The following is a 19,763-nucleotide window of genomic DNA, read 5'->3' on the forward strand; positions in this document are numbered from 1 at the left end:
CACTGCAGCCTCAGGATCACAGAGGTCTCTGCCTCACCTAGGGCCAACTGAGATAGAGAGGTGGTCTGCCTTCTTTTCAATCATAACTCTTTGGTTCCCCAACCCCATCAGTTCCCGTGCTCAAGTCCACTTGAGCTCTATAGGGAAAGTGCTTGGTTTCACCAGATATGGAGTAGAGAAGCCAGGAGTCAATCAACTCCCTCCCAGCCCACTGCTGCCTGACATGGTTCACCTGATAGCTCAGGATGGCAATAGTTGCTGTCCATTCCCCTCCATGCTCACTGTCAGGAGTGATGGCTCTGCACAAATTTCAGGTCAGTCTCCAGACCTACCTGGCAGAGGGCTGTGGGGAATGGAGCAGGCCACCTGGCTCCGATTACTATTGCAGCCTCTGCTTTTGTAATATATACTTCCCCTTCATCTGCTTCCTTGTTCTTTTCTTTTTTTTTTCCCCCACTTCAAATGTCCCATGTTGCTTCTCTGTGAGTCACAATCCTAACTTGTTGATTATAGTCACTTTGTTCTGCTATCAAATATTATTCATTCTATCTAACTACATAATTATATTTTTGCACCCATTAACTATCTCCACTTTATCCACCCCTTCACAGTACCCTTCTCTGCCTCTGGTAACTGTCATTCTAATCTGTCTCCATCACACCATTTTTAATATTTAGCTCCCACATATAAGTGAGAACATGCAAGATTTATATTTCTGTGTTTGACTAATTTCACTGAAAATAATGTTCTCCAGTTCAATCCATGCTGCTGAAAATAGAAGGATTTCATTCTTTTTTGTGGCTATGTATTATTTCTTTAGGTATATGTACAATAATTTCTTTATTCATTCATCTATTGATGAACACTTAGGTTGATTCCATATCTTGCTTAATTATGAATAGTGCTACAATAAACATGGAAATGCAGTTATCTTTTATACATACTGAATTCTGATCCTTTGGATATATACCCAATAGTCAAATTGCTGAGTTATATGGAAATTCTATTTTCAGTTTTGTAAAGAACCTCCATACTGTTCTCCATAGTGGTTGTGCTAATTCACATTCCCGCCAACAGTGTAAGAGAGTTCCTGTGTTTCCACATCCTCATCAGCATTTGGTTTTGACTGTCTTTTTGATAAAAGTCACTTTAACGGGGGTAAAATGATATCTTGTAGTTTTCATTTGCAATTCTCTAGTGACTAATGATATTATTTTTTTCATATACCTGTTGACTGTTTGTATGTCATCTGTTGAGTAATGTCTATTTAGATCCTTAGCCCATTTTTTAACCAGATTATTTGATTTTTTCCCTATTGAGTTGTCTTTTGCTTTGTTGATTGTTTACATTGCTTGGCAGGAGTTTTTAGCTTGATGTACAATCCCATTTGTCTAATTTTGCTTTGGTTACCTGTGCTTCAAAGGTGATCCTCACGAAGTCTTTGTCCAGGCCAATGTTCTAAAGCATTTCCCTAATGTTTTATGTTAATACTTTCATAGTTTCATGTCTTAGATTTAAATCTTTAACCAGTCTGTTTTGTATAATGATGAGAGATAAGGTCTAGTTTCATTCTTTGGGGGTATGAATATACAGGTTTCCTAGCATCTTGGAACTTTTGTCAAAGTTCACTATAGAAGAGTGGATTTATTTCCTAGTTTTCTATTCTGTCCCATTGTTTTATTTGTGTTTTTATGCCAGTACCATGCTGTTTTGATTATTACAGCTCTATAATATAATTTGAAGTCAGGTAATGTAATTCTTCCAGTTTTGTTCCTTTTGCTCTGGATAGATTTGGGTATTCTGGATATTTTGTGGTTCCATATAAATTTTAGGATTATATTTTTTTTTCTGTGAAGAACATCATTGTTGTTTTTATCAGGATTGCATTGACTGTGTAGATTGCTTTCAGTATTATGGGCATTTTGACAATATTAATTCTTCCACTCCATGAGCATAGATTATCTTTTCATTTTGTGTGTGAGCTCTTCAACTTCTATCACCAACGTTTTATAGTTTTCATTATAAAGATCTTTCACCTCTTTGTAAAGTTTATTCCAAGATATTTTGTTTTATCTGTAGCTACTGTAAATTGGATTTCTTGGTTTCTTTTTCAGATTGTTTACTATTGGCATATAGAAATGTGGCTGATTTTTTGTATTTTGATTTTGTATCCTGTAACTTCACTGAATTTGTTTATCAGTTCTAACAGTTTTTGTGTGGAGACTTTAGGATATCTAGATATAAGATCATATCACTTACAAACAAGGATGATTTGACTTCTTCCTTTCCAATTTGGATGCCCTTATTTTCTCTTAAATTTTGAGTACTATGTTGAATAACAGTGGAAACAGTGGGCATTTTTGTCTTGTTCTAGATCTTAGAGGTAAGACTTTTAGTTTTTTTTCCCCATTCATTATACTAGCTGTGGCTCTGTCATATACGACTTTTTCTTTCTTTTTTCCTTTTTTTAAGACAGAGTCTATGTTGTCCTCAGTAGAGTGCCATGGCATCACAGCTCACAGCAACCTCAAACTCATGGGCTTAAGCGATTCTCTTGCCTCAGCCTGCCAAGTAGCTGGGACTACAGGCGCCTGCCACAACACCTGACTATTTTTTGTTGCAGCTATCATTGTTTTCTAGTTGGCCCGAGCCAGTTGGCTTCGAACCCGCCATCGTAAGTGTATGTGGCTGGCACCATAACCACCATGCTACAGGCACTGAGCCATGACTTTTTTTATATTGAGGTAAGTTCCTTTTATACCAAATACTTGGAGAGATTTTATCATTAATGCATGTTGAATTTTATTAAATACATTTGAGCATCAATTGAAATGATCATACGGTTTTTGTGCTTCATTCTGTTGATATGATGTTAGATCAAATAGTAATTCTGTTTTTAATTTTTTGTGGAATTACCATACATACCATACTGTTGTGCACTGTTTAGCTTTGCCACTTTACATTCCAGCAATGCACAAGTGTTCCAATTTCTCCACATTTTTGCCAACACTTATTTTCTGTTGTATTTTTTACTTTACTTATTTATTTATTTATTATTTGAGACAGTCTTACTCTGTCAGCTAGTGTGAATGCTGTGGTATCTTTATAGCTACAGCAACCTCAAATTCTTGGACTCAAGCAACCCTCTTGCTTCAGCCTCCTGAGTAGCTGGGACTACAGATGCCTGCCATGACACTCAGCTAATTTTTTCTATTTTCAGTAGAGATGGAGTCTTACCCTTGTTCAGGCTGGTCTTGAACTTCTGAGCTCAAACAATCCATGGGTCTAGGTCTCCTAGTGTGCTAAGATTACAGGCGTGAGCCACTGCTTCCAATCTCTGTTATATTTTTAAATAATAACTGTCCTAACAGATGCCTTGTACATATTTTGTTAGATTACTTCTAATTTATAATTCAATATTATAAGAGATATCTGTAATAAATTTCTCTGGTTTTCTCTTTTTTAATTTAATTTAATTTTATTGTAATTTTTATTGTTGGGTATTCATTGAGGGTACCAAGAACCAGGTTACATTGATTGCAGTTTTTTGTTTTTTTGTTTTTTTGAGACAGAGTCTTACTTTATTGCCCTTGGTAGAGTGCCATGGCGTCACACAGATCACAGCAACCTCCAATCCTGGATTTAGGCGGTTCTCTTGCCTTAGCCTCCCAACTAGCTAGGACTACAGGCACCTCACAATGCCCAGCTATTTTTTTGTTGCCGTTACACCGGGGCTGGGTTTGAACCCGCCACCTTTGGTATATGGGGCTGGCGCCCTACCCACTGAGCCACAGGTGCTGCCTGTTGATTGCATTTGATAGATGAAGACCCTCTTATAATTGTGTCCCACCCCCAAAAGGTGTACCACACCATGTGACCTTCCTCCCCACCATCTTTCCCTTTCTCTGCTCTCCCCATCCTCCACCCCCACCGTGTACTAGGTCATTAATTGTCCTCATACCAGAATTGAGTACATAGGATTCTTGCTTCTCTATTCTTATGAGCTTTACTAAGAATAATGTGTTCCACTTCCATCCAGGTTAATACAAAAGATGTAAAGTCTCCACCTTTTTTAGTGGCTGAAGAGTATTCCATGGTATACATGTACCACAGCTTGTTAATCCATTCCTGGATTGGTGGGCATTTAGGCTGTTTCCACATTTTGATGATTGTAAATTGAGCTGCAATAAACAGTCTTGTGCAGGTGTCCTTATGGTAAAAAGATTTTTTTTTGGTTGGGTAAATGCCTAGTAATGAGATTGCAGGATCAAATGGGAGGTCTAGCTTTGTGGGGAGTGGGCTGTGGGCAGCAGGTCCCTCACAGCATGGGTAATGCTTAGGAAGTGATCCACAACCACTACTCCTCCCTTAACAACATTGTTTTCACCTCCCAAAAATCACATAGTCTATGCATACTTTCCTCATTACTTTCCACAGTTGAAAAACTGTGTGCTGCCTGTACTTCATATGTTAAGATTGCAATCTTGTTAAGATACTGTATAAATAAAGCTGTTTCCACAGTTCAGTGGCCCGCTGCAGTCATCAGCTGCATCAGCCCTCCTAACGCCAGCCTAGCCCTCATCTCCTGTCTTTCTTTACCTCTCCCCATCTTCTGTGGCTTTGTATTTCTATTTCCCACCATTTCCACTCAGGTCAACTCTCCCTCCTTGTGCTGGGTCATGAGAGGTCCCTGTCTCATGCCTGTATATGACATAGCTTGAGTTCTTTGAGGATTCTCCATACTTCCTTCCAAAAATGTTGTATTAATTTGCAGTACCACCAACAGTGTAAGTTTTCTTTCTCTCCACATCCACGCCAGCATCTGCAGTTTTGCAATTTTGTGATGTAGGCTATTCTCACTGGGGTTAGATATCTCAGGGTGGTTTTGATTTGCATTTCTCTAATAATTAGGGATGAAGAACATTTTTCATATGTTTGTTAGCCATTCATCTGTCTTCTTTACAGAAGGTTCTACTCATCTCTCTTGCCCATGGATATATGGGATTGTTGGCTTTTTCATGTGGATTAATTTGAGTTCTGTGTAGATCCTAGTTATCAAGCTTTTGTCCGATTCAAAATATGCAAATATCCTTTCCCAGTGCATAGGTTGTCTATTTGCTTTGGTTGTTGTCTCCTTAGCTGTACAGAAGCTTTTCAGTTTAATTAAGTCCCATTTGTTTATTTTTGTTGTTGCAATTGCCATGGCAATCTTCTTCATAAAATCTTTCCCCAGGCTGATAGCTTCCAGTATTTCCCCACACTTTCTTTGAGGATTTTTTTTATTTTGTGACTTAGATTTAGGGCTTTTATCCATCTTGAATCAATTTTTGTGAGTGGAGAAAGGTGCAGGTCTGGTTTCAGTCTTTTACCTGTGGATATCCAGTTCTCCCAGCACATTTATTGAATAGGGATTCATTCCCCTAGTGTATGTTCTTGCTTGGTTTATATCAAAGATTAGGTGGCTATAAGATGTTAGTTTCATCTCCTCATTTTCCATTCAATTCCAGATGTCTATGTCTCTGTTTTTGTACCAATACCATGATGTTTTGACCATTATGGCCTTGTAGTACAGCCTAAAAGCTGGTAGACTGATGCTCCCAGTTTTGCTTTTATTACTAAGAATTGCCTTGGCTATATGGGGTTTTTTCTGATCCCATACAAAAGGAAGAATTATTTTTTCCAAGTCTTGAGAGTATGATGTTGGTATTTTAATCGGGATGACATTGAATCTGTAGATTGCTTTGGGAAGTACAGACATTTTAATGATGTTGATTCTTCCCAGCCATGAGCATAGTATGTTCTTCCATTTGTTAATATCTTCTGCTATTTATTTTCTTAGGGGTTGGTAGTTTTCTTTATAGAGGTCCCTCACCTCTTTTGTGAGGTATATTCGTAGGTATTTCATTTTCTTTGAAGTTACTGTGAAGGGTATTGTGTCCTTGATTAGCTTCTCATCTTAGCTGTTATTGTCATATACAAAGGCTTCTGATTGGTGGACATTGATTTTTATATCCTGAGACTTTGCTGTATTCTTTGATCACTTCCAGGAGTTTTGTGGTTGTGTCTCTGGGGTTCTGTAAGTATAAGATCATGTCATCAGCAAAGAGGGAGAGTTTCACTACCTCTACCCCCATTTGGAAGCCCTTTATTTCCTTCACTTGCCTGATTGTATTGTCTATAACTCCCAGCACTATGTTGAATAGTAATGGTGATAGAGGACAACCTTGTCTTGTTCCAGTTCTGAGTAGAAAAGCTTCTGTGTGTTTGTCATATATGGCTTAAATCAGTTTAAGAAATACGCTGCCAAGCATCACAAGAATGGAGAAGCATGAATCCTATACACTCAATTTTGATATGAGGACAATTAATGACAATTAAGGACATGGTGGGGGTGGGGGTAGGGGAGAGTAGAGAGAGAAAGAAGGAGGGAGGGGTGGGGAAAGGGAGAGCAGAGAGAGGGAAGAAGGGAGTGGGGATGGGGCCTTGGTGTGTGCCACACCTTTTGGGGGCAAGACACGATTGTAAGAGGGACTTTACCTAATAAATGAAATCAGTGTATCCTGGTTTCTTGTACCCTCAATGAATCCCCAACAATAAAAAATAAAATAAAATAATAAAAAATAAAATAATAAAGTAATAAAATAAAAACAAGAAAAAAGAAATGCGCTGCCAATGCCTATATTCTTCAGAGTTCTAACTAGAAAAAGATTTTGAATTTTATCAAACACTTTTTCTGCTTCTATTGAGAGGATCATATGGTCTTTGTTTTTGCTTCTGTTGATATGGTGAATAACATTTATGGATTTGCAGATGTTAAACCTGTCCTACATCACTGGGATGAATCCTACTTGATCATGGTGTATGACTTTTTTAATGATAAGCTGTAATCTACAGGCTAGGATTTTATTGAGAATTTTTGCATCTATATTCATTAGTGAAATTGGTCTGTAGTTCTCCTTGTTTAGTTGGATTTTGTCCTGGTTTTGATATCAGGGTGAAGTTTACTTCATAGACTGTGTTGGGGATGATTCCTCCTTCCTCAATTTTATGAAATAATTTCTGCAGTATGAGTATAAGCTCTTCTTTGAAGGTTTCATAGAATTCTGATATGAAGCCATCTGGACCCAGGCATTTTTTTGTTGGGAGATTTTTTTATTGCTACTTTGATCTCAGTGCTTGAAATTGGTCTGTTCAGAAGATCTATTTATTCTTGATTAAGTCTAGGGAGAGGGTGTGATTCCAGGTATTAATCCATTTCCTCCACATTGTCAAATTTCTGGACATAGAGTTTCTTGTAGTATTCAGAGATAATCTCTTGTATCTCTGTGATATCTGTTATTATTTCCCCTTTATCATTCCTAACTGAGGTTACCAGAGATTTTACTTTTCTTTTTTTTTCTTCATTTTGTTTTTATTATAGCATGTTTGCTTAATTTACAGCAAGCAGAAAATAAGGAGGGTCTTGTTTTGATCCAAACATTGATGTTTTATAGGTTATACACAATATTTGTTAAAAAGAACATATAAAAATACCGTTTTAGAAACTTTTATAAGAAATAAAATACAAAGTTTAACCCCACAAGTTTCCTCTTTGCTAGAACTACAAACTACTGCTACAGTTTTAAATAGACTTTTTGTTGTTTAAACTATACATCCAGGAAAATCTAAAAAAATTAAAGAAACATGCATATAAATGATTGCCTAGCAGAACATGAACATTAACTGCAAACAGTAAAGAAATGAAAAGTTAGAAATACTATCAAATATACAAAGGTTCTAGAACCAATCCTTTAAACACATTCCACAAATAGTATTTAAAAACCATCTTTTTGTTCTTTACAGGCAAAGCCTAGGTTACTGAAAACAAAATTGAAAAAAGTAATCTTCTGAAAGGAATCATTTCCCCCAATAATTCTCACTTATATCTGCAAATAAGCAATCTCAGATCTTTAAAGATGCTACCTTTTTATTCTGAAATGAGATTGGACATGTCAAGTCACTTTTGCCTCCAAAATGATCTTTCAGAGAAATACTAGAAATTATAAACGAGAAGGGTATTACTTCTTCATTTTTAGCTGGGTACTACACATCAATAATCAAAAACTCAGAGATGTGACTCTTTCTTAAAATGGACTAATCCTTTTTGCAAAACTACTTTAAATTTCATGGCACCACAGAATCACCACAGAACCATATTAAATAAACTGAGATGTGAAGAGCAAGCCTCCCTCATAAAGAAGCAGGCAAATTTTGATACAAATGCACATGCCAAGTGCTATAAGCATCAAAATTCATTTCTTTTACACTATGTGCACACACACACACAACCTACTACAAAACAATTTACTTGCTTCTAACAGCAGTAAGAAAGCTAATCAATAATATGGTCAACAATATTCCTTAAATTTTAGCTTAACTATGTAAGATTATCCTTTTCCCCTTAAAATTATTCCTGCCATCATTGACCTGCTCAAATTTTAAAGTGAGTTTTTCTGATGTTTTGTATGTTCTAAATTTTCATAGAAACCAGAAAAAAAAAAGCAGTGAAGCTCCATGTTTCAGTCAAAAACTCAATCTCCCTGAAAATACTACGTAACCCAGTTGGCATCATTCCCCAAGATAGAAGGGTTAACAAAAGAACTATTCTGTACTGCATCATAAATAAACTATTACCAGGGGCCTAAACATCTTGCAAAGACATAAAGGTCCACCCTGAACCTAAATGTATCTGAGCAGTCAGTGTTGTACTGTGGCTACAACTTCACTTTTGTATCATTCTACCTTATTAGCAAGCTACATTTCTAGGTTAACAGTTCTACCAAATATGAATATAAAAGTTTATTTTTAATAAGACAATGTTGCAAACTATGGTCAACCAACATCTTCTCACCAAATACTTCAAGCATAAAAAATAAGAATCTTTACAAAAAATATACAGAGACACCACAAATTGGTAGCTGCCCATAACATTAAACAAACTGGACTCTTAAAGTGGCTTCTCAACAGCATATATACATATATATATATTTTATAACCATTGCCTGGTACAGGGAAAACTAACAAGTGTTTTTTAAGCATCATTGCAACATTGTATTCTTGATAATTTAAGTAAACCAAACTATAAGTAAATGAATGATATATGCCTAAAAATTATCATGGTTTGAACTATCAGTGGCCACTGGACTTAGGACTAGTCTAAGACCTTGATCTAGATTTTGACCTAGACCTAGACTGTGATCTTGACTGAGATTTGGATCTAGGTGTTTCCTTTTTCCTTGATTCCTTTTCATATCTTGAGCCAGACTTATAATGTATTTTGGAATCTGTTTTAGAGGTGCCTCTAGTTTTGGTGTGAGATGCAGACCTAGAACGTGATTTAGCCTTCATTTCTTCCTTGGGCTGGGACTTGGACCGTGATCTTGAATTGGATTTAGATCTTGGAAAAGATTGATTTCGGTGTTTGAATCTATCATTGTCGGAATGGCTTCTGCTATGCCGTGGTCTTCCAGTCGGTCTACTTTAGGATCTTCTATAGTTGTAATCAAAAGACCGACTTTTAATCTCCTTCTTTCATAACTTCGGCTTCTAGAACATCTACATCTATCATAATCATCGTAGCGTGAAGAACTGTACACATTTCTTCCCTCCTTGGCTTTCATCTGATTTGGTGTCTTCCGATCTCCCTGTGCAAACTGTATTTCAATCTGATGTCCACAAATCCATTTTCTGTCCAAATTATGCAAAGCATCTTCAGCATCACGAACATCCTCAAATTGAACATAAGCAAATACTCTTGGACGGCGTTTGTAGAAATCAAGTGAAACATACACATCAACTATAGGAACGTAATGACCAAATTCACGTCCTGAATCTTCAGACCTGGTGTCGTCCGCCACGTTTCGGCAAACAGAGACGTGTTGCGGGGACGCAGGTAGCGGGACATGACCGCGTGGGGTGAGTCTCGGCCCAGGGTACTAACCCGCTTAGCAAACTGTCCGCAGTTCCAGTGGAGGATCCTCAGACACACACAACCACGCAGCTCCGCTAGGGCTACAGCCTCTTCTCGGAAGACTTCACTCCCGCCTCCACTACCCTCCACCTCCAAACAATGCTGGGATTTTACTTTTCTGTTCCTAGTTAGTCTTGCCAAAGTTTTATCTGTTTTATTTGTTTTTTCAAAAAATCAATTTTATTTCATTAATTTTCTGAATGATTTCTTTATTTTCAATTTCATTAATTTCTGATCTAATTTTGGCTATTTCTTTTCTTCTGCTGGGTTCAGGCTTAGATTATTTTTCTTTTTAAATTCCATAAGATGGTTTGTGAGTGTGCTGATGCACTCACTTTCTGTTTTTCGAAGGCATCTAGCACAATAAATTTTCCTCTGAGGACTGCTTTTGCTATATCCCAGAGGTTTTGGTAACTTGTGCCCTAATTGTTGTTATGTTTGGGAAAACTAACAAATTCCTCTTTTATGTCTTCCTGAATGCAGCTATCATTCAATATAAGGTTGTTTAGTTTCTAAGACTTTGTGTGGGAATGAATAATTTTGTTGGAGTTGAGCTTCACCATTATAGCCTTATGGTCTGAGAAGAGATAAGGTATAATTTCTATTCCTTTAATTTTGCTGAGGTTCGATTTGTAACCTAGGATGTGATCTATTTTGGAGTATGTGCCATGAGCTGATGAGAAAAAAAGTATATTCTTTTGCTTTGGGATGGTGTGTTCTGTATACGTCTATTAATCCCACTTGATCCAGGGTCACATTCAAGTCCTTTGTATCCTTGTTTCCATTTAGAAGATCTAACCAGTTATGTCAGGGGGGTGTTGAAATCCCTGACTATTAAGGTGCTTTGGGATATCATATTGCTCACATCCCTCAAGGTCTGTTTTATAAATCTGGGAGCATTTAAGTTAGGTGCATAAATGTCTAAAATTGAGATGTCTTCTTGCTGTATTGTTCCTTTGACCAGTATGAAGTGTCCTTCTTTGTCTTTCTTAACTAAAGTTGCTTTGAATCTGCTTGTATCTGAGAATAATATTGCAACCCCTCCTTTCTTCTGATTTCCATTTGCTTGAAACACTGTTTTCCATCCTTTAACCCTGAGTTGTCCTTCAGGGCTAGATGTGTCTCCTAGAGACAGCATATGGATGGCTTGTGTTTGTTTATCCAATCAGCCAACCTGTGCCTCTTCAGTGGGGAATTCAGTCCATTGACATTTATTGAGAGTATCGATAAATGTGGTGGAATTCTATTCATCTTACTATGAGATAGTTTGTTGTGTAGTTTTATCCTTTGTGCCATTGTGGAAGCTAAGCTCTGGCCCTTTACTTCGAGGTGGTGGTCCATTGTGGTGTTCAGTGTTGGGAATAGGTCTAAGTATTTCCTGTAGAGCTGGTCTTGTGGCGAATTTCCTCAGTGTTTTTATATCTGCAAAGGATTTGATTTCTCCATCCATTTTGAAGCTAAGTTTAGCAGGATACAGGATTCTGGGCTGAAAATTATTTTGTTTAAGGTAGATGACCATGCTCTTCTGGCTTGGAAAGTTTCAGTTGAAAAGGTGCTGTCAACCTAATGTCTGTCAATTGGCACTTACTCCTAGCTGCTTGCAGAATTTTCTCCTTCATCTTCACTTTGGACAGGTTCATTACAATGTGTCTTGGAGAGGCTCTGTTAGAGTTGAGATGACCTGAGGTTTGATGTTCATCTGAAAGGAGTGTGTCAGAATCTTTAGTAACACTTAGAAAGTTTTCATTTATGATAGTCTCCAGTAGGACTTCCATACCTTTGGAACAATCTTCTTCCCCTTCAGGGATTCCTATTATCCATATGTTTGAAAGCTTCATATCATCTCTTAGTTCTATAAGCACCTGTTCTGCTTTCTCTCTCTTCTTTTCTGACTCTGTAACTACCTGTGTTAACTCAAAGACTTTACCCTCTAACTCTGTTCTTTCTTCTCCATGGTATAATCTATTTTTGATACTTTCTACTGCTTCTTTACATTCCCTAATTGTCTCCTTCATTTCTTTAAGCTCATCCATATCTTTCTATATTCTACATATCTCTCATCTAACTTTTGGTTCTGTCTTTCCATTTTCTCATCCAATCCCTTTATTGTCTTAATCATCCACATTTTAAATTCCCTTTCTGTCAAACCCATTAATTCTTTATAGGAGGAGTCTTCTTTAAAAATTGCTTCATGGTCCCTTGGAGGAGTTGCTCTATTTTGGTTATTCTTGGTGCCTGAATTTTTCTTTTGGTTACTCCTCAGGTGTGCTTTCTTCTTGTTCACTTTGTTGTGTGCCTTTTTCATCTCACTTTCTCCTTTATCTCCAATTTTAGGTGATGAAGAGGCCTCTTGGTATGGGATGAGAAGTTGGAAGAGGGTTGGTGAAAGCAAGAAGAAGCAAAAGGAAAGGAAAATAAAAAAGGAGGAAAAAAAGAAGGAAAGAATAAGATCAAAAACAAAGGAAATAAAAAGAAAACAAAGAAAAGCAAAAAGGAGGGAGGGGGAATAACAGATTAAAGTTGAAGAACAGGCGAGAAGGAGGACAGGAGGGAGGGTGAGAGTGATAGAAGAAATGTTATTGTTTAGCACGGTGCTACAGCTGCACCTATAGCTCAAAGGTTTTGAGGAGCTAGGTTGAGTGGGTTCTTTAAATCAGACACTCCTTACCAACCTGAACACAGCCAAACTCTTCCTCTGCCAAGAATGGGAAGAGAAGAAAAAGAGAAAACTCAAAAACAAGAAGGAAAAATTGAGTAAGGATGAACAAAGAAAGAGAAAAGGAAAAAAAAAAATAGAACAGTTCTGCAGTGTGATCTCCCTAATACTTTCTTCCTGGGGCCAAAGATAGAAAGTTCTCTTGGCCTCCTTGAGCCAGACTACTGCTGCAGTCTACTTGCCAGACCACCACTGTGTCACATCTGCCCTCAGCAAAGAAATGGTGGAAAAAGAAGAAAAACGTAAAAATAAAAATAAAGGAAATTGAATGTACTATTGAATCAAATAAAGGAGAGGGAGGGAAGAGGAATAAAGAAAAGAGAAAGATAACAAACCAAGAAGAAAAGAAAAAAAAAGGGAGGGTGGGAATATCTTAGCTGGTGCAGAAGCACTTTATGTGGGAGAGATAAGAAAAGTGCAAGAGTCTCTATCAACCGAGAGAATGCCAAGGAGTGAAGTAGGGAGAGAGAATAAATCAAGCTAAAATTCTGCAACCAAAAAAAAAAAAATACAAGAGCTCTTGCTGAATGTAAAAATGGAAGTTAGGAAAAGAACCAGCCAAACAACTTAGCAAAAAACAAACTCGGGGTAGCGCCTGTGGCTCAAAGGAGTAGGGTGCTGGCCCCAAATGCCAGAGGTGGCGGGTTCAAGCCCAGCCCCAGCCAAAAACTGCAAAAAAACCAAACACACACACACACATTTAAACAAGATAAAGAGAAAAAAAAGTTCAAATAGTCTCATGTAAGCAATCTCAGCAACCAAAAGAAGAAGGAAAGAAGAGGGGGAAAAAAAAAATATATATATATATAAACATACACATTTTATATGATATAGGGATCTAACATTAGTAGGAATATATTTAGGTTGCAATATACTTCCTGGACAGCAGGTGGTACAGTGAATTTGGGGGACAAACAGCACAGCTGTTAACCTCTCTCTGATTTCCAGGCTTAGAGCTATTTCCCAGCTTAGTTCCTAGTGATTGCCCATTCATTCTTTCAGCTCTCAGGCCCCGCCTGGGATTCCACAGATCTCAAAAATTCTTCAGAGGCAGTTCTCACACACAGATTTCCCCTACAACAGTTCCGGTGGAATGCAGGAGTCCCTAGACCTGTCATGAGTGTAGGTTCACTCCCCACAGATGGAACTCAGACCTCCACGCCTTAGGCCCCCAGCAAAAGGCCCATCCTTACAGCCTTCTGCTGACCTTTACAATGGTGGCCTCCTGTCCAGGGACTTTCCCCCTATGGATGTTTCACCCGCTACCAAACTGTGACAGAACTACTCCAGGTAGTACCCCAATCTGGTCACCAAATTCCACTAGGGAGTGCACTCTTCTCCAATCTTTCCAGAGTCCCTCGGCCTGTCACAAGTGTAGGTCCACTCCCACAGCAGAACTCAGACCACAGTGCCTTAGGCCCCCAGCAAGAGGCACATCTTCATAACCTCTGGCAACCTTTATGACAATGGCGGCCCTCTGTCCGGAGACTTTCCTCACATGGGTGCTTCACCCACTGCCAGATCACAGCAGAACCTCTCCAGATTGCATCCAAATCTGGCCACCAAAATCCACTTGCAAGTGTATACTTCTCCTATCTTTCCACTCAACACCCAACTTCCCCCAAGAACCGAAAACTGCTAAAGGCTTCCTCTGGGACCTCCATGGGGGGTGGGGGGGGCTGGCTGCCACCACAGCCAGGGTGTACTTGCAGAAACTTGCCTGGTGTTCTGGGTCTCCAGTAAGTCCAGTAGTCCTCCACCTCACTGCACACTCTGAATTAGCACTCCATACCAGGAATGGTCTAGCCCTCTCTCTCCCCTGTTGCTCCAGGAGAACTCAGCTAAAAGTCCTGCCTGTCCACCATCATGCTCTGCCCTTCAATTTCTGTTTTTAAAGATCTTTCTAGTTTGAAATAATTTTCTTTTCTTTTATTTGTCTTATTTTTATTTATTTATTTAGAAACAGAATCTCAAGCTGTCACCCTGGGTAGTGCCATGGCATCCCAGCTCACAGCAACCTCAAACTCTTGGGCTTAAGCGATTCTCTTGCCTCAGCCTCCCTAGTAGCTGGGACTACAGGCGCCTGCCACAATGCCCAGCTATTTTTGTTGTTGTTGTTGCAGTTGTCATTGTTGTTTTAGCTGGCCCAGGGTGGATTTGAACCCACCAGCCTCAGTGTATGCGGCCAGTGCCCTACCCACTGAACTACACTGGCACAGCCCTGAAATAATTTTAGAGTTATAAAAAAAAAATGCAAAAGAAGTGCACAGAAGTCTCACTTACCCTATACCCAGCATCTTACTTATCTAAGCCCGGAAATTGGCTCTGACACAATACTATTAACTACTCTACAAGCCATGCTGGAACTTGGCCAATCACCCCCCTAGTTCTTAGATCTGGTCTGAGATCCCATAGTGTGTTTAGTTGTCATGTCTTCTTAGTCCTTCTCCAATCTGGAAGAGGTCACCAGCCTTTTCATGCTTTCAAATTTTGTAAAGTACTAGTAAGTTATTTTGCAGAATTCCCTAAATTTCTTTGTGTTTTCTCATCACTATATTGAGGCATTGCTGGTGATTTTAATTTTGATCACTTGGTTAGTGATATCAGTCAAGTTTCTTATGCCTAAAGTTATTATTTTACCGTTTTTCAAGTATCTTATAGGCACATCCTTACTTTCTGGGACCATAAGATTTTTTTTTTTTAAGTAAATTTAATTCAGGTTAATATGAGGTTAAAAACAACCAGGTCAAAATATTTGATTTTGTTAGATAGAGTCCCTTTGTGGTTATGTCCCACACACAAAAGATGTGCCAAACACCCTCACCAGGTGTCCATTCAGGGAGAGCACCCCAACGCCCTGTCCATCCTCTCTCTCTTTACCCCTCCTCCCAACTTGAATTGAAATGAGTTTTTCTCATATGTGGGCATGCATCTGATTGTCTGCCGGCTTCATCTTAGTATTGATGTAGTATTATACATTGGCATTGAATAATTTTTTTTTTTTTTTTAGAGGCAGAGTCTCACTTTATCACCCTTGGTAGAGTGCCATGTCACAGCTCACAGCAACCTCCAACTCTTGGCCTTAGGCAATTCTCTTGCCTCAGCCTCCCGAGTAGCTGGGACTACAGGTGCCTACCACAATGCCTGGCTATTTTTTGTTGCAGTTTGGCCAGGGCCAGGTTTGAACCCACCACCCTTTGGTATATGGGGCTGGCTCCCTACTCACTGAGCCACAGGCACCACCAGCATTGGATAATTGCTTTTCCATTCTTGTGATACTTTACTAAGCATAATGTGTTTCAACTCCATTCAGTATATTACAAAAGAGATGAAGTCACCATCTTTTTATTACTGAATAGTATTCCATGGTGTGCATGTTCCACAATTTGTTAATCCATTCCTGAGTTGATGGGCATTTAGGTTATTTCCATAACTTGGTGATTGTAAAGTGAGCTTCAACAAACAATCTAGTGCAAATATACTTATTATAAAATGATTTTTTTTCTTCTGGGTAGATGCCTAGTAGGGGGATTGCAGGGTCAAATGAGAGATCTCATTTGAGATCTTTGAGAATTTTCCGTACTTCTTTCCAAAGAGGCTGTATTAGCTTATTGGCCCACCAACAGGAAAAGTTTTGCTCTCTCTGCATATCCTCACCAACATCTGCAGCTTTGGGACTTTGTGATGTGGACTAATCTTACTGGGGTTAGGTGATATCTCAGGGTGGTTTGGGTCGGCATTTCCCTGATGATTAAGGACTATGAGACTTGGTGCCTGTAGCTCAAGTGGCTAAGGCACCAGCCACATACACCAGAGCTGGCGGGTTCAAATCCAGCCAAACAACAATTACAACTACAACCAAAAAACAGCTGGGCATTGTGGCAGGCATCTGTAGTCCCAGCTACTTGGGAAGCTGAGGCAAGAGAATCTCTTGAGCCCAGGAGTTGGAGGTTGCTGTGAGCTGTGATGCCACCACACTCTACCCAGGGCAACAGCCTGAGGCTCCGTCTCAAAAAAAAAAGGACTATGAGAATTTTTTCATATGTTTGTTAGCTATTTGTCTGTCTTCCTTAGGGAAGGTTCTATTCACATTACTTGCTCAGTGAAATATGGGATTGTTAGCTTTTTTTGTTGATTAATTTGAGTTTTCTGCATATCCTAGTTATCAAGCCTTTGTCCTATTTGTAATATATGTTTTCCCATTCTGAAGATTGTCTGTTTGCTTTGGTTGTTGTCTCCTTATCTGTACAGAAGCTTTTCAGTTTAATTAAGTCCCATTAATTTATTTTTGTTGCTGTTGCAATTGCCATGGAAGTCTTCTCCACAAAATCTTTCCCCACACTGATATCTTCAAGTGTTTTCCCCACATTTTCTTCAAGAATTTTTTTTTTCATTTTTTTAATTTATTTATTTATTTTTTTTTATTAAATCATAACTGTATACAATGATATGATTATGGGGCATCATACACTCACTTCATAAACCATTTGACACATTGTTATTGTTTCATACTTTAGATTGAAATCTTTTAGATCAAATTTTGTGAGTGGTGAAAGGTGCAGGTCCAGTTTCAGTCTTTTACCTGTGGATATCCAGTTCTCTCAGCACCTTTTATTGAATGAGGGTTCCTTCCCCTGTTTGAGCTCTTGTTTGATTTATCAAAGATCAGGTGGGTGTAAGATGTTAGTTTCATCTCATTGTTTTCTATTCAGTTCAAAATGTTTATGTCTCTATTTCTGTGCCAATACAATGCTGCTTTTTTTTTTTTTTTTTGAGATAGAGTCTCACTGTGCCACCCTCAGTAGACTGCCATGGCATCACAGCTCACAGCAACCTCAAACTCTTGGGCTCAAATAATTCTCTTGCCTTAGCCTCCCAAATAGCTGGGATTACAGGTGCCTGCCACGACACCTGGCCATTTTTTGTTGCAGTTGTCATTGTTGTTTAGCTGGCCAGGGCCAGGTTTGAACCCGCCACCCTTGTTGTATGTGGCTGGCACTGTAACCACTGTGCTACAGGCGCCAAGCCACTACCATGCTGTTTTGATCACTATGAACTTTTAATATAGCCTAAAGTCTGGTAGTGTGGTGCCCTGGCTTTGTTTTTATTACTCAGAATTGCCTTGGCTCTACAGGTTTTTTTCTGGTTTCATACTAAATGAAGAATTATTTTTTCCAAATCTTGAAAGTATGTTAGTATTTCACTGGGGATTGCATTGACTCTGTAGATTTCTTTGGAAAGTATAGATATTTTAACAATGTTGATTCTTCCCAGCCATGAGTATGGTATATTCTTCCACTTGTTAATATTTCTGCTATTTCTTTTCTTGGGGTTTCATAATTCTCTTTGTAGAGGTCTGTCACCTCTTTAGTTAGGTATTTTCCTAGGTATTTCATTTTTTTAAGCTACTGTGAAGACAATTATGTCCTTGATTAGCTTCTCAACTTGGCTGTTGTTGGCATATACAAAAGCTACTGATTCGTGGACATTAATTTTATACCCTGAGACCTTACTATATTTTTTGATCACTTCCAGGAAGCTTGTGTTTGAGTCTTTGGGGTTCTCTAAGTAGAAGATCATATCATCAGCAGAGAGTGAGAGTTTGACCTCATCTGCCTCCATTCAAATACCCTGTATATCCTTCTCTTGCCTGATACATTGGCTAGAACTTCTAGCACTATGCTGAATAGTAGTCATAATAGAGGACATCCTTGTCTGGTTCCATTTCTAAGTGGAAAACCTTTCAGTTTTACTCTGTTCAGTATGATATTAGCTGTGGGTTTGCTGTAGATGGCTTCAATAAGTTTAAGAAATATGCCACCTATGCTTATATATTCTTAAGTGTTCTTGTTAGAAAAGAAGGCTGAATTTTGGGGCGGCGCCTGTGGCTCGGTAAGGCGCCGGCCCCATATACCGAGGGTGGCGGGTTCAAACCCGGCCCCTGCTGAACTGCAACCAAAAAATAGCTGGGCATTGTGGCGGGCGCCTGTAGTCCCAGCTACTCGGGAGGCTTGAGGCAAGAGAATCACTTAAGCCCAGGAGTTGGAGGTTGCTGTGAGCTGTGTGATGCCACGGCACTCTACTGAGGGCCATGAAGTGAGACTCTGTCTCTACAAAAAAAAGAAGGCTGAATTTTGTTGAATGCTTTTTCTGTGTCTATTGAGAAGACAATATGATCTTTGTTTTTGCTTCTGTTGATATGGTGAATTACATTTATGGATTTGTATATGGTAAGCTAGCCTTGCATCCCTGGGAGGAAATCTACTTGATTGTGATGTATGTTTTTTTTTAATGTGTAGCTATAATCTATTAGCTAGGACTTGCCTGTGGCTCAGTCAGTAAGGCTCCGGCCCCATATACCGAGGGTGGCGGGTTCAAACCCACCCCAGCCAAAAAGCAACAAAAATAAAGCCAGGTGTTGTGGTGGGCACCTGTAGTCCCAGCTACTTGGGAGGCTGAGGCAAGAGAATCGCTTAAGCCCAGGAGTTGGAGGTTGCTGTGAGCTGTGATGCCATGGCAGTCTGCTGAGGGTGATAAAGTGTGACTCTATCTCTACAAAAAAAAAAAAAAGAAAAAAAGAAAAGAGAATTTTCACATCTATATTCATTAGTAAAATTGGTTGGAAATTCTCCTTTTTAGTTGGGTTTTTGCCTGGTTTTGGAATCGGGGTGATGTTTGCTTCATAGAATGTGTTAGGGAAGTTTCCTGCCTTCTAAATTTTTGGGAATAGTTTCTGCAGTATGGGTATAAACACTTCTTTGAAGTTTTCATAGAATTCTGGTGTGAAGCCATTTGAACCAGGGCATGTTTTTGACAGGAGATTTTTTATTGCTTCTTCAATCTCAGTGCTTGAATTTGGTCTGTTCAAGAGATCTATTTCTTGTTGGTTAAGTCTAGGGAGAGGAGGAAGAGGCTGTTATTCCAGGTATTAATCCATTTCCTCCACATTGTCAAATTTCTGGGCATAGAGTTTCTTGTAATATTCAAAGTTAATCTCCTGTACTTCTGTGACATCTGTTGTTATTTCTCCTTTATGAT

At 38.8% G+C, this 19,763-nt stretch overlaps 1 pseudogene; it reads right to left on the minus strand.

The window, feature by feature from the left end:
* Positions 1–9,168: 9,168 nt before the first annotated feature.
* LOC128592097 (serine/arginine-rich splicing factor 10-like) lies at positions 9,169–9,943 on the minus strand (annotated as a pseudogene).
* Between the last annotated feature and the right edge of the window lie 9,820 nt (positions 9,944–19,763).

This window comes from Nycticebus coucang, chromosome 8, assembly GCF_027406575.1.
Source record: "Nycticebus coucang isolate mNycCou1 chromosome 8, mNycCou1.pri, whole genome shotgun sequence".
Lineage (NCBI taxonomy): Eukaryota > Metazoa > Chordata > Mammalia > Primates > Lorisidae > Nycticebus > Nycticebus coucang.